The sequence below is a fragment of the Girardinichthys multiradiatus genome, chromosome 2, assembly GCF_021462225.1.
Source record: "Girardinichthys multiradiatus isolate DD_20200921_A chromosome 2, DD_fGirMul_XY1, whole genome shotgun sequence".
Classification (NCBI taxonomy): Eukaryota; Metazoa; Chordata; class Actinopteri; order Cyprinodontiformes; family Goodeidae; genus Girardinichthys; species Girardinichthys multiradiatus.
The window spans coordinates 34,024,590-34,051,681 of NC_061795.1; the positions used below are offsets into that span (position 1 = coordinate 34,024,590).

The 27,092-nt window shown below is 38.5% G+C and overlaps 1 long non-coding RNA gene across 1 annotated transcript in view; it reads right to left on the reverse strand.

Moving 5' to 3' along the window:
• Positions 1-1,160: 1,160 nt before the first annotated feature.
• Positions 1,161-27,092, reverse strand: part of LOC124858682 — a 151,218-nt gene continuing 125,286 nt past the window's right edge. Inside the window, exons 3-4 of the long non-coding RNA XR_007035902.1 lie at positions 25,055-25,110; positions 1,161-1,355 (exon numbers count right to left, since the gene is read on the reverse strand). This is a non-coding gene — a long non-coding RNA (uncharacterized LOC124858682). The remainder of the gene's footprint in view (positions 1,356-25,054; positions 25,111-27,092) is intronic.

Below are 27,092 nucleotides of genomic sequence, written 5' to 3' on the forward strand. Positions count from 1 at the left end.
TAGGAGCAAGCTAAGGGTCTTGCTCAGGGACCCAGAGTGGCCAGTTGTATTTCAAACCTGGGTACTTGTGGCCTATAACACAGATCACCTGCTCTAACCACTAGTCTACCACTCCCAAGATAAAAATGAAAGAGCTCTATTTGATCATTAATGGGTGTCTATTTAAATATTTTTCTTAATATGAATTTACATGCCAAAAAATTCCTAGGAAGAGAAATAAAATTAATTGGTATTGTAAGGAAAAACTGTGATGACAGTTTATAAAATATCTACCTTAAATTCAATATTTTACATTCTGATACTTGCAGTTATCCACCACATATAATAAAATGTTTCATATCCACTTTCAGCCGCAACAAACAAATAACAGGTACCAGAAAATAACAGAGTGACTGGTCAAGGTCAACCTGTGGTTAGTGGGGACAACCTCCTCCAACCACCTGCAGAGCCTGCAGCCACCGCGGCCGGTCTGCGGATCTCTGCAAAAAATACCGGAGCACATTTCAAACTAGGCTCACTCTTGGTAAACTGACTGCATAGATAAAGTTTTGAGGTCTACTTTCCAACTTAAAACTACTTTTTGTCACAAATTAATAGTGGTATAAAAATGATAAATGTCTGCACTCACCTTATCCATTGACCGCTGCTGGTGAGTGCATTAACGGAAACCTACCTCATCCAAGTCCGCAGTCTGCATCAATGCATCCTCAATATGGGCGGAACAAGAACACATCCAGGCACTTTGAGCGTACTTGCTTTGGTCCATCCAACACCGCGGTCGACCAGTCAGTGATGTCTCATGTCTTTCACTGGTACATACCTCTTCCGGTAGGTAAATTTTTCTTGAAATGTTTTTGTGTCTTTTGAAATGTTGTTGCGTTTATTGAAATGTTGTTGCGTTTTTTAATATGTTGTATTTTTCAATTTGTAGTTGTGCTTGTTTAATGTTGTTGTGTTTTTTGAAATGTTATGTTTTTTAATATGTTGTTGTGTTTTTTAATTTGTAGTTGTGTTCAGGGATTTGTTGATGTGGTTTGCACTTCAGGGCCACTATACTCCAGGACACATTGTTGCTGTTGAAAATCTGGCTCCAAATACACTACATGGTGCCTGGTTTGGAAACAGCCAAATACTTAAATGTACAATTACAGTTGTAGGTGAACATTCTGGTTGAGAAAATGACAAAACATGCATGCAATCAGGTGTTTTAAATTAAGAAATCATAAAAAATGACAAACAAGATTTAACATAAGTAGAGAAGACAAATACCTTTTTTTACATGAAAAGAATATCGTGAATATGTGTCTGCCTGCACCTCTCTGAGATTTGTTAGGTCAGTCACTAATCTTCTGTCCCTGGGGAGTCACATTAAGCAAAATGAAGAGAAACGCTTTTTTCTTGTACTTCAAAGGAAAGCTCAGGTGAACTGTGATGAAGCCATGGCTCTAGGTAACGTAGGAATGATATGTGGTTTTTCAGGGTTATGGTGAGTGCACAGTTTGAGAAATTATAGCCGTGATGCACAGAGCATGACATAGCAAGTCACAGCAGGAGAGACAGCTCCGATGAACAAATGGCTTAAACAGGAAACAAGGCATAAAAACAGAGCAATGGAACAACATAGTAGGAAATCATAAAAACACACAAGCTAAAAAGAGACTAAGTAAAGAGGCCTAAACTTCTTTCTCTTCTCCTGGTGACCACACTGTTCTCAAGGCATCTATCACCCACTGTGAGCAGCTTATGTCGCCAGGTCATGCCCTTTTCCTTCAAAGGCCCTTTTCTGTTTTAGCACCTATTATTAGTTCCCATTTTCCAAGGAAGGGTATGTTCTCATGTGCTCAGTAGCCTCTGCTGACCACCACCATTCATCTGCAAACCGCTTCAAGTAGCAGGCCTTTCAGCACACTCATAGAGTTTAGGATCTACTGCATCCAAGCTGCTATAACTAAGACTGTTTTGGAAGAGGGTGTGGCAGGGGATTAAGGGACTCTCACTAGTTAAAACCTACAATAAAATTCTCTGAAAATTAATTCATCTACTGTGCCTTGAAAAATATATTCCCCTTTGAACATTTTCCCATTTTGCAGTGTTACAACCAAATACATTTTACTGGTATCTTGTGCATTAGACACTTCCTTGCAATTGCAGTTGTAGCTCTTTTGAGGATATGCCTCTAACAGTTTTGCACATTTACAGAGTGACGTGTTAGACTGGATGAAGAGTGTCTGTGAACATCACTTTTCAAGTGTGGCTACAAACTCTCAATTTAATTTAGGTCCGGAGTTTGACTAGGCCATTCCAACATTATTATGTCTAAACTATAGCTCTGACTGTATGTTTAGGGTTGCTGCCTTACTTAAAGGCGAACCAGTAACCCAAGATGAAGTGTAGTTTTTACCAGTTTTCCTTTTCCTGCTGAAGAAAGGAATTCCCACAGCATGATGCCGCCACCACCATGCTTTATCATGGTGATGATGTATATAGGGTAATGTTAACTGTCCCCCCCCCCCCCCCACACCTAGCATTTTACCTGTGAATTACTCAAGCCCATAATTATTCATACTGCTGGCAGATTTAGGAATAAAGTCGTCTTTTAAATTTACCAACTCATTACTTCTCACTTGGAGTAATATTGAAGTTTGAGGGTAGCCCAGCCGGAATCTGATTGAGAATCCGTGGAAGGAGATAAAGATTAGGGTGATGGCAGGAGAAGGCCTTCCAACAAAGACTTGGAGATCATCAGCAAAGATAAATAATCATAATACCAGTGGAAAAATGTAAAAAGCCGGTTAGCAGGTATAAAAAGAGTTTGTTTGCTATAAAGCCAATAAAGAATTTTGAAAGGAGTCTAATAATTAACACTTCTTTGACATTGTTATTATAGAGATGTCTGTATCATTTCCTGTTAGAAACAAACATCTGGGTTGAATGAAAGTAATATTAGATCTAAATCTGCCAGGTGAGTGAAGATTTTGGTCTTAACTGCATACTGGGATTAAAGATGTCTACTCTCACAGTGGTTTACTGAAGCTGTAGAAGGTGCTTTGTAAATCATTCCAGACTGGGAGATGTGAGCGACTTTCTTTCTCATCAGTTAGTTCTTAAATTTCTCAGGATTGAAGCATGATGTGAATGTGATGCTTTTTAAAGCTGTTAGCCTCCTTTGTGTAGTCATACAGACTTTATTGAATTGATTTCTTTATTTCGCAGCTCCAGCAGTAATCAGGCCTGTGTGTGGCTAATAAAATTCAACTTAGCTTTCCCATAAATGTGGTATTTTGACAAAAACAAAAACATGTGACAGGTTTCCAGATTGCCATTGAGAAAAAAAAAACAAAGATGAAAATGGTGCTTTGGAAAATGTGTACGTAACCTGATAACTTGGGTTGGGGTTGGTGGGGTTGTACAGTCATCTGGAAGCGCCGTTCACCTTTTTCCTCTCTGTTTTTATGTGCACGTCCCCACAAACGTGTGCGTGAGTGTTGCTTCTGAGTGAGACCCAATGCTTTCCATATGTGCATGGGAAAGTCAACCAAGTCGTTTTGTTTTGATGGGACCAGATAGATCACCCATATGCTCGGCACAAAAATCAGTGCTGACACTGTGCTGCGCCACAAGGTCTAATATCAACAAGAGCAGGGACAGTAACGAACAGAGGCCACGTTTTGGACATGTAATTTTTCTTCATTTTTGAACTATTTTTTTTAATAAATCATAATTTAACAATTACAAAGTAGCTGGATCTTCAATACGTTTAACTCAACACACCGAAGGCTGGACAAACTCTAGCTAATGTTTCTTTGCACAGGCCTGCTGAGAATCGGACTTTGACAAGATATGTTTGATTTCTTGTTGATTGTCAAATTTCAAAATATAACAAATGTCTCCAAAGAAATATAAGCCAAACATACTGGAATTTAAAAAAAAAAAAAAACAAAAAAACAGTGGTCAGTATTCAGTGTAAAATTCTCTCTGTGTTTTCATTGTTTAAACATAGTCAGAGTTTACGACCTCTAATTTTTGTTTTGTTTTGTTGGTTCTTCAATAGGAATTACTTTCTTTCCCTATGGAGACACATATGCACTGTTTTTTTCAAGGTCGTTGTCAGCTAAACACAGCAGGAATGATACTGAGAAATAGTTTCATGCAAAAATCTGTGAGTGATGCATTGTTAATGGCTGTTCATTTTTTTGTGTTTGTAATTACTTCTAAACAACCAACTTTGACTTTCTTGTAAACAAGGGTAAAGGGTAGTAGCTGACCAGTGGTGCACTGCAACAGGTAGTATGAGGCTGCTCTTCATTGCTCTATACTTCATACTGCTGTAGAAAACTCTTGTCACTCCAGCAATTACTAGTTTTAAACTGTGATGTTTTAAATCACTGGTATACCTTGAAACCAGTTATTGTCCCATGCCTTGTTTGGACTGAGAATTTCACAGTATGCATGCTAACAGAAAGCAAATATAATGCAGAAAAATGTGCAATAACAGTAAAAAAGAAGAAAATGTACAAAATGACATCTGTTTATGTAATTATTTTTACATTAGTAAACTAAATTAATAAGAACTTCCTTATAGAGTTATGGTTGTGACTAAAAAAGAGAAAAGAGTTGTCTTCTGTTTATTAGATAGACAGTAAATATAATCAACTCTCGGCTGGGGTAGAACATTGTGCTTATTTAGTGACTGATTCATCAGCTGGTTCAAACTAAACAAAAAGCAGAGATCCCGGAAATGTTGTGGTTTTCAACTTTTCAACTTTTTATTATTCTCAGCAAATCTTCAATATCATCCACTGTTACCTGTGAAGGCAAAATTGTTCCTCTATATTTTCCTATACACACACCTCACTCTCCTTAAAACTGTCTCTGAGCGGAAACAGTAGTGAGCTCTTTGCTGTGGCTAAGGGATCCTGGCCTGTGTGATGAGAAAGTTAAACGTCTACTGTTTCAGAAAATAAACACAGTGGGATTGTCCCTGAGTAACACACACTTGCCAGCAGACAGACTCATAATATATCCCCCCAATCCGATGACAGCAGGGGGAGTTTTCCTTAGTGATAACAGGAATGTTTTCACACCCTTTGGACACATACAGTGTTGTCATTGCGGTCATTTCATACAGAGAAACTTGGCTTACGTAAGGCAAGATAACCCACTGGAGACAATGACTGACAATTTGTTGGTCTAGCTGAAAGTTTCATTTAATGACTTATTGGGAAATCTGTCTTGAATTCTCTTGTATTTCCTTTTAGATCAGGCTTATAACCCCTTATGTTTTTCATGAAGTCTACTTATTGTCCCCATGAACAGCACAGCTCTTTGAGAAGCACTTTGGCCAGAATCAACATACGTTCTTGATAATCATGGGACAGACTGGATTGGACAGATTGGAAACTATTGATTCACAAGCATACATGTATTACTCTAAGACAGTTCAAAACCACAGATGCACTATACATAACTATATTCAGTTGTGGAAAAACATATTTGAACAGATTTTGTCTGTTTTCTCATTTAAAAAAACAAGTAACATCAGTACTTTTTGCAGTTTTTTTATTTCAATGTAGAAACAAATATTGTCAATCAAAATCTGAGAAATAATCACCTTAAATAAGACCTCAACTACTATGTGTAAGCTCACCAGTCCTATTTCATACTCTCCACCACCATGGGCAAGAGTAAGTGCTATGAATCAGAAAAAGGCAGACCCAAGATTCAGCCAGACACAGTACTGAAAGTTTAAAAGGTTTATTCAGCCACAAGAAAACGTCACACAGGTAACACTCCTCACAGCTTCCAGGAATCACTGAGGCAGAAAGAGGGATTAGTGACTTGTAGTCTCTCCAGATTTTGCAGGGATCAGAAAAGCCACTAACCAGCTTTTGTCTTGAGTGGAACTTGAAACCCAGAGGGGAAACCTCAGTGGGCGGCAGGCGGTGATCTCCACAGCACAGGTAAGAAATGACTCCAGGCTGAATAATCCAAGGGCTAGGCTGGCTCAATAATCCAAGGACAGAAACAGGGTCAACGATCGGAACAAGAGGCGTCGGGCAAGGGGCAGGCAGAGGCATAAACCAGATGCAGGAAACAAGGTCAACAACCAAAATCCAAATAGTCCGACAGGGAGCAGGCAGAGGCATAAATCCAAAAGGCAAGGCAAGGTCAAGAACAATGATCAGACAGGAAGGAATGCTGGATATCTACTCACACGAATGGCTTTCAAAAATCTGGCACTGTCTGCTTGTCAGAGTCAGTATATATCAGGGAAGACACAGGTGCTTGGCATGCCACAGATTGCACTACACTGCAGCAGCCACCAGGTGCATCTAATCTGCTGATTGCAGCCCGGGAGACAGGGGAGAGCAGACGTGCCAGAATCATAACAGTAAGCCCATCAGTAACAAGACTGGAGAGACGGTGACGTCTCTTACGCTTTGACTGCTGGGGAATAAAATAAATCTCAAAGGAACATTAATTGTCATTAATTTAGAACTTCATGCAACATCTTGCCTCGTAGTTGGTAATGATCTGAAAGCAGCTGGGACCACAGTCAACAAGAACACCATTGGTAAAACACTTTGGAGCATGGCCTAAAATCTTGTAGCCCTCTGCTGCTCAGGGCACGTGGTGCCTTGTCTGGCACACGGCAAATGAATGGAGAGGCTTCAGCCCACGACGTGGATGTCCCCTGGTTTGAGCCAGGGAGAAGGAGGGAGAAGGCTGTATGCCTTCTCCCTCTCTTTACCCAATTTCCTGTCTGCCTACTTTCAGGAAATGGCAAAATAAAGGCCACTATTGATGCAAAACACATATTTAAATAAGTGAACATCTTAATGATCCAAAGAGGGTTTGTGAGACATGCCGTGGTCAGACGAGGCCCTCATCTTTGGCTTTAACTCACCCTGGTGTGTTTGAAGGCTCTGAACATTCTGTACAGACAGACTTCAACATACTGAGAAGGCAGCAGATAGGGCTGTGTCTTTTAAAATCTTTTTTAAAAATCCGTTTTTATCAGCCAGAGGAATGGGTGTTTAAGCCGATGACCCAAAACACACCACCAAGATAACAAATGAGTGTCTAGAAAGTATCACATTAAGGCCATGGAGAGGCCTGGGTTTGTCTCTGGACATGCAATCAATCTGCTGACTTACACATATCTGAGATCAAACCCAAAGATCCCCAGAAACAATCTACAGTTCACTTTGATGATTCCAAGGAATTCCCATACTAAATGGGATATATAGTCTCCTCAGTGGGTTTTGAATCTACATCACAGGGTTCCTTGAAGTAGGGCATGCCCAGAAAAACTCCAAAGGGAAACAACAAAGAATAGCCAAATTAATGTGGCGAAAGGCTTTGAGAACCTCTATTATATAGGGAGCTGTGTTGTTTAGGGATTTGGCTCTTAGTGTCTCCCCCAGAAAAATGACCTAATGAAAAGGGTTAAAGTAAGAGTGATTTAACAATCTCAATGAATCCCTTTTAGTCTGACCCTCTTTATCTCAACCGTGAGGTCAATTTGCCAAAGTTGAGGCCTTAGGTTTTGCAAATGGAAAGCCAAGAAATCTAAAGTATATAAAGCGTTGCTGAAGATACGGTTAGATTAAAGTCCGTCTTGAAATGTGTGCACACCTGGTACCCAACTACTAAAAAGATTTCACGTCTGTGCTTGCCGATAAAGGACTTTTCCCTAAAATGGTAGTCATGTTTTCTATGGGATCTACACTCATGACCACTTTATTAGGTACACCTGTCCAACTGCTCGTTAACGTAAATTTCTAATCAGCCAATCACAAAGCAGAAACTCTCTGCATTTAGGCATATAGACATGGTCAAGACGATCTGCTGCAGTTAAAACCAAGCATCAGAATGGGGAAGAAAGGCGATTTAAGTTACTTTGAAGGTGGCATGGTTGTTGGTGCCAGATGGGCTGGTCTGAGTATTTCAGAAACTGCTGATCTACTGGGATTTTCATGCACTACCATCTCTAGGGTTTACAAAAAAGAGAAAATATCCAGTGATCGGCAGGTCTGTGGGAACAAATGCCTTGTTGATGCCAGAGGTCAGAGGAGAATTGTCAGACTGGTTCAAGCTGATAGAAAGGCAACAGTAACTCAAATAACCAATTGTTACAACCAAGGAATCCAGAAGAGCATCTCTGAATGGACAACACATCAAACCTTAAGGAGGATGGGCTCCAGCAACAGAAGACCACACCGGGTGCCACTCCTGTCAGCTAAGAACAGGAAACTGAGGCTACAATTCGCACAGGCTCACCAAAATTGGACAATAGAAGATTGGAAAAACGTTGCCTGGTCTGATGAGTCTCGAGTACTGCTGCGACATTCGGATGGTATGGTCAGACTTTGGCATCAACAACATGAAAGCATGGATAATATCCTGCCTTGTATCAAAGGTTCAGGCTGGTTGTGGTGGTGTAATGGTGTGGGGGATATTTTCTTGGCACACTTTGGAGCCCTTAGTATGAATTGAGCATTGTGTCAACGCCACAGCCTACCTGAGTATTGTTGCTGACCATGTCCATCCCTTTATGACCACAGTGTGCCCATCTTCTGATGGTTACTTCCAGCAGGATAATGAGCCATTTCATAAAGCACAAATCATCTCAGACTGGTTTCTTGAACATGACACTGAGTTCACTGTACTCAAATGGCCTCCACAGTCACCAGATCTCAATCCAATAGAGCACCTTTGGGATGTGGTGAAACGGGAGATTCACATCATGGATGTGCAGCCGACAAATCCGCAGCATCTGTTTGATGCGATAATGTCAACACGGACCAAACTCTCTGAGGAATGTTTCCAGTACCTTGTTGAATCTATGCCACGAAGGATTAAGGCAGTTCTCAAGGCAAAAGGGTGTAAAACCCGGTACTAGCAAGGTGTACCTAATAAAGTGGCTGGTGAGTGTATTTTATAATTAATATGCAAATCATTTGTTTTACTTTAAATTATGAGTTTTATGGGTTTTTTTTATTTTACTTTCTCTCCTCAATAAAATGAGAAGGCTGTAAGTTAGATTGTTATCTGGTTTGTAGAGAAGAAAACTTACAAAATCATCACAGGATCAAATAATTATTTTCCCCACTGAAAATGTTATTTCCTTCCAACTTTTTTCCTCAGTTCATATATGAGCTCACTGTCATTCAAAAAGAGGATATGGATATTTAAGCCTGCATATGCTGTTTGAGAATGAGCCAGCAGAGACAGTGAGTTTCTGATCAAACAAAGCTCTGTGCTTACCCCAGGCGTTCAGGAAGATCTAAATATGCAATGAAACCCTCTAGGGTTCAACCGGCTTCCTGTGCTTTTCACAAGCCCCTGTCCCAGCAGGTTTATAGCAGGTCGGAGGGTGGCGTTAGCACACCTAACTGAATTCATTTTGCTTATCCTGGCAAAACATAACAACCATGCCCCTTTATATGACAACAGGAAGAGCACACATGCATGCATACTTTTAATTCTAGTAGTGGTTACATTTCAATAAGGATGAGATGGTTGGCCAGCCAATGCTCTACGTATTGAGAAATGCTTAAGGACGTACCTTAATATAGCTTCAAATCCTAATCTTAAATGCAGCATACACTCAAGTAACAATAAAGTTAAAAAAAGATAAGAAAATAAAGTGTTTTGAAATTTGTCAAATGTTGTCAGCAAAATACATAAGTGAAGGGAAGATAACTGTGTTATTATATTTTCCCAAGTGGAAAAAACATTTCTACATCTGAACAGTTAGAGGGATTCTTGGAAGAGGTCTTCACATTCCATACACAGTAAAATGATCAGGAAATGACAGTGACATGCTATTATAGCCACATTACTGGTTTGGAAATTACATTTGAGCAAAAAAAGCTATGGCAGGAAGCTGAAGGTGTTGGTGACCAGTAAAGATTTGGTCATCATTTGTAGACCTCAGGACTTCAAATCATTGCTTCTCCTCTTTTTTTTTTTTAGAAGACTGAAGTGCTAAATTTTATTTTACTTCTTCAATGCAGTATTAGCAACTAAAGAAAAAAATAACCAGATATCTTTTGGCAAACTAACAACAAAAATATAATGTCTTGAGATATTACTGGTATATTGTTGCACATTTTTGCATTAGCTATTAGTCTTCACATCTACAGAGGCAACTATAAATGCATTCCTTTTTACTTTTTTGCTACTGAACAACATCAAATCATACAACATCTTTGTCTTGTTTTTATTTGTTTTATTGAATAGTGGACTTCCTGGGATGGACTGGTGACCTGTCCAGGATTTACCCCGTCTCTTGGTCAATGATCGCCTGAGATAGGCACCAGTACCCCCGTGACCCTACAAGGATATACAGTAAACACGGGTATAGACAATAGATGAATGGATGGATTTAATTATCATATTAGGAATATAGTCTATGTCATCAGAATAGATAACCAAATATGAAAAAGAAAGGAAGCCAATGTGCGATGTAAGTTTTGTTCTTCTTGTGGAACAAGGAGCTACTCACTCTAACCCTCACAAGAATAACTGAGGATACATTCTTAAGCAATCTGTCTGTCATTTGCAGACATAGAAAATTCTTGCAGCCATGTCCCACAGAAGTAAAAATAAAAAAACCTTCATTTATATAGCACTTTTCATGACATAGATCACAAATTGTTGTACAGATGAAAAGTAAAAACATTAAACATCAGTAGATCAAAATTGTTAATTAAAAAAAGTTCTAAAAAGATGAGATTATAGTTGCATTTTAAAAAGCTCAACTGAGTCCAAAGACCTCAAACTAAAGGGGACTGCTTAAAAGGCCTTGTCACCTTTAATTTTCAGCATCATACTTGGGACAACCAGCAGGCCTTGGTCACATGGCCATAGGGACCCGCTAGCTAGGGTCTATGTAAAGGTTCTGAGATATATGTGCTTGACCACTTAAAGCCCTATAAGTGAGGACTAAGATCAGGAGTACTTACAAGCTGTTATAATAGTGCGTGTTATGGGCCTTTGCAACAGGCCACCTGGTATCCTTACAACCTGAGTAAAAGCAAAGTTTTTATTACTGTCTAGTCTAGTACTCAAAATTGTTTCCTTTGGTTGTTACACACCAACTGGGACTATCTATGCCATCAAATCATTAAAGGCGTTTTGCAGAAGATGTGATCCTGTAATTTTTTCCTGGAGGAGATCTCAAGAAGATAGTGGCATTGTTTTTAAATTAGCATAGGAAGCTTAGATCTTTCAGTGTTTTCAGCAAGATGCTGCATATCTTCTATAAGTCTGTTGTGGAGAGTGTGATCTCTTCTGCCATCATCTAGTGGGGTAGCACTGGGATTTTTCATAAAATGAGGAACATTATGGAGAACCGTGAGCATCTTCTTCATGAGACTGTTGTACAACAACAGAGTGTCTTCAGTCAGAGGCTTCTTCGGATGTGCTGTAAGACAGAGCGCTACAGGAGATCCTTCCTGCCCACACACATCAGCATCTACAATAGCTCTTTCATGGAACCTGTATAATATGAGCTACAACAACATTTAATTTCTGTTTGGGATGAATTAAGTATTTTTAAATTGAATTGGATTAAATTTAATTAAATGGCGAGGATCAGAATTACAATTTAATAGTCTGAAGCCAAAGACGTTAGTTGGAAAAAGTTGAGTTACTGTCTCAAGGAAAGAAGTTAGGTGTTTTTAGATAATGTTTACAAGAATGGGAGAGCAGCCTTTACACTAATGTGGAGGCAATGGTGTCAGCTTTGCATTATCAAGACCCCTCGAGTTGGTCCTCTACTGCCATTCTAGGAAACCTCCCTCTAATCACAAGAATCCACCTCCAGTTCTTCTTGCTCATTAAACCTAACTCACCAGCCAGTCCGCCCTCGGCAGCATTGTGCAATCTGTAACCTGGAACATGTCTCTTTCTTTTGGCATTATTTATATGATAACCACTTACCCCTGCAGCCCTCAGATTCACTGTCCTCTCCCAGCAACAACAAAGTCACATATAAAATACAATTAACTTGACATTCATGCAGAAATCCTCTGAGCCATCTTAACTTAGTTCTCCTTCTACACATTTCCTAATGCACGTCTTCATCGAAACTTTCTCAATCATCTCACCTTACTATTAGTCATTTAATCTTACCTCTTAGCTAATATTCCTTTAACTCTGTGTATTTCTGCACTTGGTTCACTTCAACAAACTCACTAGCCACAGCAGTCTACAGTTGGGAAGAGAGAGTTCAACTGAAAAGCAACGCAATAAATCTAAATAAACCCCAGGCTATGGTTATAAGCTGTAGGTACTGGCCAAAATAATTGAAAAAAGTTTAGATTATGCTTAGCTTTTCTCTGAAAGGTGACTGGGCTCGTCCAGTGTGGGAGATTCAGTCATTTGAGAAGACTTAGAGTAGACTCATTGCATCACCATGTTAAAAGAACCCAATCAGAGTGGTTTGGATATCTGGTCAGGTTGCCCCCATCACCCATAAAGAAGCTAAAACAACAATCTCTGCTCAACTGACCCCATGACTAGAATGGAGATAATTGGCAGAAATTTATTTATTTAATGGAAATGAGAAAGAAAGGCCATATTGTATGAAGTGACTGTTCCCCATTTTCATTTTCATAAAAACATAAAATTTTTTCAATTACTTTTTTCATTAGGACAACCAAACACTCATTTTCCTTCTACTTCTAATGAAAAGCCATCTGGAGCTGCAAAACCTATATAACTCTTGAAAAAATTTTATTAAATAAAAAAAAAATAATAATGGTTCTGGTTAAATCAAACAAGCATTTTTCTAATTCTAGTTTTCAACAAAATGGAAAAAAAGAATAAATACATTTTCCAGAAAAAAAATAGCATGCTGCCAAATGACAGAACAAGACTTAGTAAAAGAAAATTATCGTTTGTATGATTTCAACCTGGAAAGACTCACATAAAGGATAAACAACAAGAAGACGGTTAAAGAATTTATCAATGAAAGATTATTTCTTTGGCGCTCGGACCCCCGAGGGAGACGTAAACGCTGAAGATGAAGTAGGTTTGAATAAACATCTTAGGATTATGTTTAGGTATGTCTTCCCACCTGGGATCCGATCCTGGTGGTGGTGTAGGCCTTGGTATGGAAGGAGTTGGGAGCCCATGGTGGAGAAGGGGTGGAGGAGGGTCGAAGCACAGCAGAAGAGCGGTGTTTTCCATGCAGAGGGTCTTTAAAAGTGATGCCCTGGGAGATGATTGGCTGAGGAGGAGTGCGGACCTGCTGTTGATTGGAGCAGCCAGTGAGGAGTGATTGGACGTGGCGGGGGTGGTGAGTCTTCCATGTTGAATTTTCATTTAAACTCCATTAGTGTCATTCAGAAGATATTTTAGGGGAGAAGAAAGCAACTTTTTTACATCATCTGTATTTTGCACAGGTATTTTGGATAAAGTTAATAAAAGCTATTGGTAAGGGTCTGAAGAGCCACATGGAGCTCCATGGCTGCAGGTTGCTGAACCTGACCCGAGATATCCAGTACTGACAAATCACACGTTCGTTTTTTCTGCAAGAAATGCACAAATAAAAACACCCTTTGATAACAAACAAGACTCATAAAATGGAAACTGTCATTAAATAGTAGGAATTAAATTTACATATGTTGGGACCACAGCCATGGATTTCAACTAAACTCTGGTACGGATATTCCTGGAACTTTTCAAAATAAAGTGCATTAACCTTCTTCCAGCACAGCCAGAAAAGGGGATAAATGCAGACTTCCTGTGGCGCCATTACCCAAATAAAAGCACAACTCCGAAGGGGGGTAGCAGAGGACGTCCCAGTGATGCCACTGCCCGTATAAGACCCCCACACTTCCCACATATCGCTCTCTTCCGCCTTGCAGAGAGACCGGATAGGAGAGGAAAGCGCGCTGATGTCTTTTGCTGGCAAAAATACATACATTCAACTGGATCCAAAGCCATACGATCACCGATCATATGCAAAGTTAAGTAGAATGAAATACTGTCTCTGTATCCGGTATTTTCATTCATGAACGGGGAAATTAAGGTGTAACAGTTGCTTACATTTTCTCTTCGAGGCCCCACAGTAGCAAACCTGTGTCGAGGAGAGACCCCGGTGGAGAAGCTGTTTCTACAAGCCCAGTCTGAAGGAAGTTACTACGGCATGCACAACCGTGTTACGGTAACGAACAGCTGGGCAGCGGACAGGCCGAGCCGCCAGCTCTCCGGAGCTAACTCTTTTGTTCACAGAGCGAATGCAGAGGTTAGCTACCGAGCCAACCGCTTGTTGACCGGATACCTTCTTCAAACTTCGCCCTTGGACAACATTCCCTCAACGTGGTCAGAGGTTAGGTTTGGGCAGATTAACAGATAGGTTTAGGATGAAATGATCTAAACGTTTTCATGTTATGAAGTTTTGTTTTGTGGAACCTGGCTATCTTTAGCGCTAGTAGGCTAGCTACGGCACGCGCCAGTTCTGTGTTCTTTGTATGTTGTAAAGTTAAGATAAGCTTTATTTAAAGGGTGATTTTAAACAGAAGATTGCTCATAACGCGCCGTCCGCGCTTATGCATTTTAACCCTTTTATTAACCCTGGTATTTTAAAGGTATGTGTTGATTCTGGTGCCAAGCTATCTGCTTCTTGCTAGCTTAACTGCTAACGGTAAGAACACGTGTGTGCTAGCATTAAGGCTAGTCAACAGAAAGGTTGTTGGTTTTCAAGCTAGTGAATAATAGTCCCTGAACTTCATTTACTAGAGTTGATAACTAAGTAAACACCATTAAGCCCCATTTCTCCAGAAAGATTTGGCTCTTTTCCAAAATACTCAATAATATTTCTTCAAATATTATTTCAATAAATAAAGGCAGTTAATTAGACACCATTGAGAATTAGTCATCCAGGAGGTTGGTTTTATTCGGCAGATCATTATTTAAAACATTATTTCATTAAAATAATATTTTACCTGATCTTGCATTGTGAACGGTTGTCTAAACGTTTGCTGATTATTTTCTAAGTTAGTTCCAAGACTAACTTAACTTCATTTCCAGATTCTTCAAGATAATCCTTGGTTCTCAAACATAAACATTGCATGGTAATGTTGCATCACTCTTTTTGGTCATGATTTCCAATAATCTTTAATCAACTTGTTTATATTGTACATAGCCCATTAGTCTTGATTATTCTTTAATTCTGCTTGGTAGTTTAGTTGGATTGTTTTAGCATAGTAAAGAGTTTGTTGATTGAAATATGTTTGATTTTGAGTTCACTTATTTTTGTTAATAAATTCTTGTATTTTAAGAAATTGTGTGAATTCATTCCATATATGTGCAGAGTTTATGCTGTTCAATAATGCCAGAGCTCGTCTCACACCTTTCTATTCTGTCCTAATACCATCGCCTTCATGGGGCTGGTATTCACAGGACAATCCTTAACAGACCGAAATATTATTTGATAAAATATTAAAATATTAATATTAAAATATTAATATTAAATATTAAATAATATTCTCAGATTCATATTTACAACACATATAAAAAAAAATCAGCCTGCATACTCTTATACAAAGTATGACTTTGCTTCCATTCAGCTGTTTTCATGCTCCTACCTGAACTTTGGAGCAGACTATGACTCAAACGTCTTCAGATGTGACTCTAAGTTGATGCCTTAAAACATATTTCATGTTTCTTGCCAACAACCACACTCTCGTTATGAAACAAAAATGAGTTCCGTTGCTGCAAATCATCCAGTGTGTGAGCGCTCACAATGATGGCAGCTAAATGCAAGGACACAATCGAGTGAATAAAATGCATGGTCTGAGTTGATGGAGAAGAGTTTGCCACATTTCATTAATCCTACACTGAACTGAGCAGGTCTGATGAAGTCATACATTTTGATCATCATTTTGCTTTAATTTAAGAGACTTTCGCTACAATACAGGAGTCATCAATCATGTCGTGGCTTGGGCTGCCTGGAGACAAGATGCGGAAACAGCCATGTACACTAACATCCTGAACCACATGCAGACCCTCAAAGGCACAACGACACATTTTAGCACAACACGAGCACTGTACATTCAGTCATTCTCTATTCATGACCTCCGGAGGGCTTTTTTTTCTCTTAATGCACACATCTGTGAGTCAACCTTCCATAATCAGTCAAGCCCAATAGCTTCAAACAAAAGAAGCATTAATGACTATTCATTCAGTTTCTGGCTTAAACAACCAGAACAATTTGCTGGGAAATAAAAAACCTTTCAAGATCAAAATAACCAGTGACGCCTGACATTGTGAAATCATGTTCAACCAGAGCATGAAATAAAAGCTGGATGGCAGGTAAAACAGAACTAAATAGGAGAATTAGAGTAAAAAGGGGGAAAAAATTAATTATACTTTACTAATTACTGAAATGAAAACTCCATTCTATAAGATATTAAAGACATAAACAAAAAATTCAAAATTCTTAAACGTTTATGTTGTCTGGACAGATGGATTAGGTGTGTGGCTAAGCCTGAAAAAAACATGAATTTACATTTTGCTGTCAGCATTTATCATAAAGTGATCTCTTGTGAGTTCTTGTCTTGAACTGTTATGAACTGCCTTGGTTCATGAGATGGACAAAAATGTATAGCACACAGATCTACAATACAAAATTTAACAACAAAACAAGCCTGCAAGCCCTCTCCTTCCGTCCTTGTCTGTAGTCTTTTACCATGTATTGTGAAATCCATGTAGTGTGAAATCCAGATTTAGTTTAAATATCTGAAATACTTCGTTTCCACATCCGTCTTAGAGGGAGACAAATGTAATTCTGTACTCCCAGTGTTCTTATTGTGTTCTTCAGAGCACTTTAATTTTTTATTTTTGCCAATATTCAGATATTACTCATGACAATTGAGGAAAACACATTTTAACTTTTCGTTTTCCTCCTGTGGTTAATGTTTCTTCTGGGATACATATATGACATGTGAATTTGGGGTTTTATTCCAGGCATTATTTGGGCTTCGAAAGCTTAGTTAGATGCTCCCATGTGTAAACAAGTTTTCAGTTTACATAGTTACACATTATAACAGATGTTGAAAAGTGAGTAGCAGCAGATCTTTTCAGCAGCACAGCATCCAAACCGTCATGAGAAAATATTATTTTAAAAAAGTGTTTTCACTGAAGAAATCCTTGCTGCAATGGTCACCGTGTTATTGTTTCCACAGTACAACAGACTTTGTGTTTGAACATACCCTTAAATGAAAAACAAAGAAAAACACAAACCAACTTGAGCTACAGAGGCTTCAGTTTAAACCGCCAATGCCTAGATCCAATTTATTACTAAACACTCCTATTTTGTCACTTCCTCCAACTATTTTGCACATGTAAGAAAACAATTACCTACTCATGCAATTAAACCACTGTTTATCAATTTATTTTTCATGTTAATAAAATGTTTTAATGAATTAAGGAGATAAAAAAAATCAAAAATGGTAAAATATTATGTATAATTAAATGTATTTCTCAATTATTTTCTGAAATAAATGTCACGATTGACCATGTCAAAAGTAGCAACATGAGATATTCGATATCTGAATATGGAAAGAAATGTCTATTAAAATTTATTGAATTCGTATTAGTAGAACTTGAAAATGATGTAATGGAAGGGATCTTGCTGTTTTTCCTTCTCCAGCTTTCAGAATAATGTCTACAATTTCTTTGTATGGCAGTGAAAATAATTGGTCATTTCAACTCTTTCTTGTACCAGTGAGATATAACAGGAAAGCACTGGAATGGGTTTAAAAATTATTAATATGGGAAGAGATCTCTTCTCCGAAATGAAGGATGTTCTGTGTGGTTTGAAAACAGAAGCCAAAAGAGCTTGTGGAGTACATGGAAAGAAAGCAAGATAACTACACACTTTAATATTATTACAATACAGCAGAAACCAGAAGTCTTTTGGGCCTTTTAAAGCCACCTCATCACTCATTCTAAACATTCTGTCGGTCTTAAGGAAATACCTCCTTAAAGCGATCCATTTTGATACATCCACTGGAACTGTCCATGTATTGAAGCAGCCGTTCTGCTGCCAGTACTGGACAGTCTTGATGATCATTTCCTTCCGTAAAACTCCCAGAAGAACCCATGCTCTTCAGGTCTAATTACCTTTGAGTATAAAGTCAGAGCAAAGATACATCTTGTATATTACTCAGGTCTCTGGTGAAACAGAACAAATTCAGCAGTGTCTACTATGGTGTGGAATCTCCACAATGGTGCCCAAAGAGCCTCAATGCAAGCTGGAAGATGTCCCAGAAACATTAAGAAGTCGCTTTGCATTTACAACCACAAATTAATTTTATTGTAGGATGAGCTCTGTTCTTTTGGGGCCGTATCAAAGTGTTTGCTAGATTTTCTGGCAGCTCGTTCAATTGTAGTTGAAATTCTGCACTTCAAACAAGCAGTTTGTATTGCATCAGCTTCTGGCAAACATCTCTGTATATAATACAGTCACTGATCTCACCGCTATTGTTTTTAATGTAAGTGATCTATGTCTAAAGCGAGGTGTAAGTGTAGGTTGAGCAAAAGTGAAACACTCTCAGGCCAACATCCACCATCTTGTTCTCCGGCTGTGGCCCCTGTAAGTTTGCCCATATTTTTTCTTCTTAGTGGTTAAGCAGCTTTTACATAATTTACTACTCTTACATACTTTTTAGCAGATATGCTATCTCTACCAATAACTATGCAACAATACTGCACAAAATTGATTTAATTCAGCAATTATTCTGTCTTTGTGGATTTAATGCTTGGCAGTTCTTTGTTTTTCATAGTAATTAGATAAACTGGGAAGGAAAGAAGCAGACCCAAGAACTTTTATGGAAGTAAATGGGTGTTAAAAATGCTCTTTGATTGTTGCTGTAGTAAACCTTCCCATAAATGTCACATAGAAGAATTATATACATCTGAACACAAGCGCCACACCTCCAGGTGGCAGGCCTCCCACTTCTTAAAAGATTCGTGGAAGTTTGGATTATTTTTAAATACGCTCAACAATCACTTTATTAGGTACTTGTCTTTACCAGGTCCGTTTTTTTCCCATCAAAACATAGATTCAACCACGTGTCAGAAACATTTCCCACAGATTTTGGTCCATGTTGACATGTTCATGCAGTTGCTCCAGATCTGTGGGTGATGTAAATCAACCAAATGTGCTTTATTGGATCGAGATGGTAAATGGACTGAACTTATATAGCGCTTTTCCAGTCATACAGACCACTCATAGCGCTTTACACTAGAGCCACATTCACCCAATCGCACTCACTAACGCTCACACATTCATACAATGATACACAAATCGGTAGGCAACTTGAGGTTAAGTGCCTTGCCCAGGGGCACATCGACATATGGCAGGAGGAAGCTGGAATCAAACCAATCAACCTTCTGATTGCAAGACGACTACTCTTCCTACTGAGCCACAGTCGCCTCCGATCTGGTGACTGTGGATGTCATTTGAGTACAATTAACCCTTTGTCATGTGCAAGACACCTGTTTGAGATTTTTTGAGCATTGAAGCATGGTGTGTTATTCTCCTGAAAGTAGCCATGAAAATATGGGCACACTGTAGTTATAAAAGGATGAACAAAAATACTTGATAGGGTGCCCTGTTAGGCAATGTTCAAATGGTACTAAATGTATAAAAATAAAATAAAATAAATAAACAAACAAACAATTAATTAATTGATTAATTAATTAATTAAAGAAAGAAAGAAAATATCAAGACTTCTTCATCATGTCTGGATACCTAAATGCATTGAGTTGCTACCATGTGATTGATTGATTAATTTTTGTGTAAAAGGTTGGGGACAGACAGTATTCACTGGATTTGCATGTACTCAGGAGGATGGGTTGCTCTAGGAATATAAAAACAAATGCAGATTTTGATCGCTTGGACCAGTTATTGAATTTTTCCTATGTTTATTATGTAGTGATGCTGTAATGTGAATGTTGCTGAATAGGAGTAATGGTTTCTGTAGACAAAACAAGCTAAACAAGGGGTACAAAGGTGTGCCAGACAGAAATGAAAAAGAGGCCAAAAGGTTTGGTTTAATACACCCTTACAAAATTAGTTCCATCGTGAAGCTGGCGTTGCACACTCAAATTTTACAGTTTCTAATTTCTGGATTAAATTGCATGAGACACGAGTATAAAGTTGTTGTTCTTATAAAACCCAGAACCAGAGAGCTGAAAAGTCTGGAAAATGAGTCAAACATAATGTTGGAGGTTGATAGCAAACAGCTCATATTCTACACAGAGATGAGAGGAGGGAGAGCGGGGAGACAGACTGCGGGAAACTGCAGGGATTTGGGGTTGGAAAAAATAAAACTAATTTGGAAAAGTCATACATAAAACAAACGATTCTTTGTAAAATTATCCAAAACGCTCTCAGTTGAATTCCTTAACTCTCAACTAATGTCTTTGTTGACTATTGAAAACAAAACAGCGGATCAATAAAACTACTAAAGCCTCCTTTAGTAGAGATGTGGATCAGGGACCAAAGCGGGGATGTGGGATGTGACAGTGATGCTGGGGTGGCAACAGGCCAGTGGTTGATACCAGACTCTTCGTGCCACAAGGAATAAAGCCGGTCTGGCATAGCAGCTCTGAAATAAACAGCACTTCCCCCTCTGACTAACCATCATCAATGTGGTAGCAATCAGTTGTGGGTAAGAAGATTTTGATGGAAAAAGAATACCGACAGCCACTTGAATCATTCACCTCCCCACATGAGGCACCCCCATGTTCCCATACAGACCTTGCAGAGAGTCAGAGAAGATTGTACATTTTGAGAGATGAACAAACTAACATGGCTGCTCTGGGTAGAACAACATAGACAGACATGCCAGTGGTCGAGGCGGCTGGCAAGGGACAGGACGCTACAGCTTTCCTCTGTTTCCCTTCCCTTCCTTTACCCCATGACACACATATGAATATTCTCTCCTGCTACCGGGGAACTTATAAACACTGTTATCCTTTCTGCTGATTAGCCCATAAGAACCCACAGTACAAAATTGAACCATTCTTATGGTAATTTATGTCCTAATGGATTTACAATGTTGCTCTGGGCCTGAGGTAAGGAGGTTTTTACATTGGAGCGTTAAAAGTCCTCAGCCAAGTGAGAAAAGTTTGACTTATGGGTACACTAAATCAAATCTCCTCAGCATTTATATCAAAGATGTTAAAAAACAATCCGGCACCCACAAACAGACACAGTCCCAACCCTTAACACAGTCCAAGACACATCCTTGGCAAGGCAACACGAGCTAAATCATACCCCCACCCCACCACACACACAAACACTGATTATTTTTACAGACAAGGATCTGCATATCATGACATTTTCTTAACTTTACTGGAACCATAAGCTTTCTATAGCATTATTGAGAGTTTCTATGAAGGTTCCACTGTGAGCCCTTTAAAAAAATGAAAATAAGCAGTTAGAGCTGTTGAACCTCACTGTTGCTGTTCTCCATGACTGAGTGGACACCAGAGCTCTGCTGTTTCTCTCTGCTTAACACCCTCAAGGAAAACTCTCACAGGTTAAGCGAAACGCTTTCAAAACCAGTGTGTTATGATTTTACCACACTGATGTCACTGTTTTAATAGCATACTTTCCTGGACTCCAACATTTGGTTTACTTCTTGAAAAGTGTTCATTCAAAAACCAGGACAGTTTGTGCTTACTGCTCTTTAGCCGTCTGCAGAATTGATGAAACATTTTATATTAAGTTATGCAAACTGCGGCCTGACATTTAACTTCGGGTATTAAAACAAAAGCAAAAAAATCAGGGATGTATGGTTGGTCTAAGATTTATTGCCTTTGGTAACTATCAACCCCAACAGGACTCATGCACACATCTAAGCCCTATGCTTTTTATTTGCAAAAATAAATCATAACAACAGCAGCCATAAACTCAGAGCTATATGTAGCTATAAAGCCAAACTAGATCATTTGTCTAAGGTTTGCCTGTCTGAACAGTTTGTTTTGACTAAGAAGTCTTCAATCTCTGTGTCCGTCCATCTTTGTCTTTCAATTTTTTCTGACTCATTCTTCATTACTGGTCCCAAGTCTGGCGTCAGACGAAACATTAAGTCAAACTGTTTTAATTACATAATAAATTGGAGACAAGTAAATGCAGCCTATTAGTCTCCATGGCCTCAGGCCTGCCTCTTTCACAGAAATAAATAGTGCTGCTGTGAAGAATACTTATATTTTCCTGTATGTATCTATCATAACATCTAGATTTGATGAAGTTGAAAAGGCAAGAAATCAATGTGAAACTTTTATGTATTTAGACAATCAAATGAAAGGATAATTGATTGGCCTTTGGGTCGGTAATAGTGACATGGGTACTCACTCAGAATCTGTTTCCTCATGTGAAACAAACCTACAGCGCTGTGAAAAAGTATGTGCTCCCTTACTGACTCCTATCTTTTTCTTTTGTTTCAGACTTAAATGTTTCAGATCACTCAACGCATTATAATAGCAGACAGTCTGAGTAATTCCAAAATTCAATTATCAAATGATACTTTTATTTATAAAGGGGAAAAAGATATTCAAACCAACCTTGACCTATGTGAAAAAGTTATTGCCCCCTAAACCTAATAACTGGTTGTGTCACCCTTGGCTGTAACAACTCCATCAAGTATTTGCAATTACAGGCATACAATATTTTACATTTCTTTAGAGGAGGATTTTTGTCCCACTCTTCGTTGCACAGTTGTTTCAGTTCAGTCTCATTGGAGGGTTTTTAATGTGAATACACCATCTGATGTGACAACACAGCATCTCCATCAGATTTGAGTCCAGACTGTGACAGTGTAGATAATGGTTCGCTGAAGTCCCAAAGCCTTAGAAATAGGTTTGTAAGGTTAAATGTATCTGCTTCTTCTTATAAATGTATTTGCCTCTCACCTATCAAGGCATGGTTGGGCATGACAAGTTATCACAGATCATTTATGATTTTACAAGAAATGCAATTACTTTTCACTTATGGGACAGTTTTTTTGAACACCTCTTTTGTCTTAATAAATGAAATCAAAATTTAAAAACTGCTTTTTGTATTTAAACTTTGTTTGATGATCTGAAACATTTTAAGGGTAACCAAAAAAAAAAATGTGCAAGACAGGGAGCTGTACCAGGGGTCAAAATGCTGTGAAAATATTTTTTACAGCATGGTACTTTCATGAATATCGTTTTTGTGAGCTTCACAGCATTTACCTGGATATTTTAGTAACCCAATTGAGAAAGCAAAATACATAATACTTTTAGGGTCAAAAGTATAATTTTTTTAGTGATCAGCCCAGATTTGAGAGAAAATGGAAGTAAAAATTCTGTCAGCTATGCATATATCGCATCCACAATTAATGTTCAAATCAGTGAATGTCTGTTGAAAGTTGGAAATTCATGCAGTGCAGAAACGTGAGTTATTATTGCCATTCTTTCATATTTTTTTCAAAATAGAGCCTAAAAATTCTGATTGGGGATCAAGTGCTCCTCTACCTGTAGCCAACACAATAACATTCAGAGCTCCTAATGTTTGCATCAAACACTTTAGAAAATAAAGCCAAAAACAAAGCCCACATTGTGAGAAGTTATCTGAAAGACAAATAACAACAAAGTTGATCCCAGTGTATTAATGCACCCAGCTGTTCATCACTGATTGTTTGTCTGCACCTCAACATATAGAAGAGATCATTTGTTTTAGGAAAAATTGCTGAGTAGCTATGGTAGCTGTGGTTTCGGGTATCAAATGCCCCCTTTTCACTGGTTCTTTTTAGGCGGTGTGATGCACTCCACTCGGTCTCGCTCTACTAAGCACAGAACCTGTTGTGTTTATATCGACCCACTTATGGCAGGAGCAATGGCTTGAGGCTCCACTTTGAACAACTCAAAAAAATAAAGAAGTGTCACCTGTCACTTTAAGGAAATGCTGCTTAAACTACACTTGGTGGACTACAGGCCTACAATGACTACCCGAGCAAACAGTCTGACGAATAACCAGCAAATATTCACTTGCAATGCTCCAAGCATTACTCTATAAAGAGCAGAGTGGAGAAATGTATCATGTGTGTGTACGAAAAGGCCATTCAGTTAAAAGAAATACAATGCTTAGGACACATTCATGCTTAACTTGCTGAGTATGCAGTCCAAAAGAGTGTAGAAGAGGCTAGCCCAATATATGCACTACCCCCCAAGAAATCATTCGAAATCAAAGAGCTTAGAAGGCAGGTTATGTAAGAGTACTTTGATACTTTAGTTTTATGATATTTTAGGTCAGATTGCAGGGGGGTTTCTTAACCTAAAGAAAACTTTGTTTTTTAAACAGAAATTTTCCATAACGAACACTCTCAGTTTATTGGCAATTATATTCAATTGGGTTTTTGAATACTTTTATAAAAAGAATACAAATGCTGAATATAATCACAATGTAATACCAGAAAAATGAAATTCCTGTAACAAACTGCAGTAGTTCAAAGCATCTTTCATTGTTAAACATTTCCTTCTCCTGATGCTGCCTTCTCTGACAATCCCAACCACTCTAACAGTTTCACACTACAATAGAGCAAACTACCTTTACATTATCATACTTTCTAATTGGTGACATTTATCAAGCTGACAGTCACAGAGATGTGGGCAGGGAGGGGGATGGAGAGTGAAGACTGTCCTAGCTTAGCTTTGCGCTTTCATGACTCACTGGGCCTCCTATTATTTCCCTGGTGGCCTTTTAAAAGAAGCTCATCCATCACCCACTGACAGCATCTGTCTCTTTCTAACCTCTGTGGCCTGATATGAAACAATATTTTTAAAAAGTAAAGCCTGTCACTGAAATGGACAGCTCCCCTCAGTGGGCGTAGGAAGTTGGAGCTTTGAAGCGCGTCACTCAAGCTCTTCAACAGCATATGTGTGTGTGTGAAGTTGAATCAGAACTCCATATAAATGAATGACAACAAGAGACGTGAGGAAGAAAAAGACAGAAATGTCTTAACTTTTAAGTGTGAACACATCAGGAGGGACTTACTTTTTGCTGTGCAGGCGTTACCTCTTTGGATTCAGTACCGAGAAGCGATGAAAGATCTGGAAAGGAGAGATCCGATAATGAGGAAATGCAGCTGGGAAGTCCTGAATATGTGGTGCCTACTGTAGGGCCCCCACTGACCCCCTTTTAATGTATCTAATATCTTCAGGGCCCATGTTGCAGCTCATACTCTGCCTAATGAAAAAAATATGACGCTTTGCATCATCCAACATTCTGCCTATTATTAATCGCTGGCCAAATATCCAACAATTATGTTGAAATAATGCATGAGGTTCCTATGTGCTTTTTGTTTGACTGAAGCTGTTTATTCCTTTTAAAAAACTTTTATCTGCCTTGACATTATGAACAGATGTTCTGCTCTGCATTCTTTCGAAAATCAGTCCATTCAGTCAGCTTCATCTCTGTGTTCATGTGAACATTTGTCCTTGTGAGTATATACACACATTTTAGTGGTCTGTTTTAAGCTTTGTCTGTGCCCTTTTTGTAGGATCCTGTTTAAAGCAGACAGACAGGTTTCAGTCTGTGCCAAGCTGGCATGCTCCATGGGATAATGAAACACCATAGTTTGGTTTGGATTGATTAAGGATTATTCTGTAACACAAACAAACTACTGTTCTGCCTGTCCACACGTGAAGAGAATTAGACTCTAATGAGCAGGACCAGACTGGTTCTGGGGATACAATGAAATGAGGAGGGAATGGATCCAGAGAACAGGAGGAAAGTTAAAGCAAGCGATGTGCATTTTTATGTCTACATAAACTCTGAACTGGATGGGTTCACATCAATATACAGCTGCTTTTTGCCTGTATTTATTTCTTCATACTGACAAAGACCATGTTCAAACTACTACAAGCTATTTTAAAGCAATTTCTATTCACTGTATGGGGTATGTTATCAAACGAAAGGCTACAGTACTTTGTAAAAGCACTGTAGCTTTTAAACTCCTTGAATATTTCCCTACTTTCTCAAAACAGCCATAAACTAAATGCATTTTATTGTGATTTATGTGATAGAACAACACAGAGTTGTGCATTATTGTGAAATGGAACGGAAATATTACATGATTTTCTAAGTTTTGTTAAGAAAGACAAACCTGTATAAAGTATGGTGTGCATTTATATTAAACCCCATAAGTCAATACTTGGCTTGGTGAACCACCTTTTGCTGCAGTTACAGTTGCAAGGGTTTTAGGGGACAAAGGATAATAGTGCTCTGTGAGATGTTTAAAACTTGCTATATTGTTTTAGGTTGTAACGTCACAATGGGGGAAAAAAAATTTATAAATACTTTAGCAATGTACTGTAAATCAAAAGTTACAATACAAATTTTATACATTGATGTATTTCACAAAAAAACATCTTCTTTATTTAAATTGGATTTTTTGCATTATGACAGGATTTGTTTGTTTTCTGAAAAAGCACCTAAAACACAAGATCTGAGAAAACTGTAAAAGGACACATCGGCACTAAACTCAAATTAAAAATATATCAATTAAATTCCAAAGTACCAAAAAAAAAAAATCAATCAATTGATAAATAAGTGATTTCTCAATTTATCACGAACAAAAACCAAAAGTGTACCAGAAAGACTTAAGCTTAAATTGAGTGTTATTAAAAAGAGGCATTGCAATGATGCAACAGCAGTGTTTTTACAGCTTCCCAGAGCTCCCACAGAGGCTGTGTAAAAACACAAATCACTGCAAGAAGGTACCACCCAGAGAAAATAAATAAACCAGGCTGTGACCAGGCATTAATTGTGAGTAGACTGGGAGACTTAAATGTTTGCTGGTGGTGGTAGATACAATATGCTGAATTGGAAAGTCTGAAACAGTACAGCAGTACACATCTAGCCTCGAGCGCCTCATCCAGAAAATATGTGTAATTACAGTATTCTGCCATCTCACTGTCTAACAAAAATGTGATAAAAAATAAATAAATAATGTCTACAAAGTTGGTTTTTTTTACATGTTGTGAGTTTGCGTGTGTTCTTGTTGTCGTGTTCTGAGGTTTAGTTTGACCAA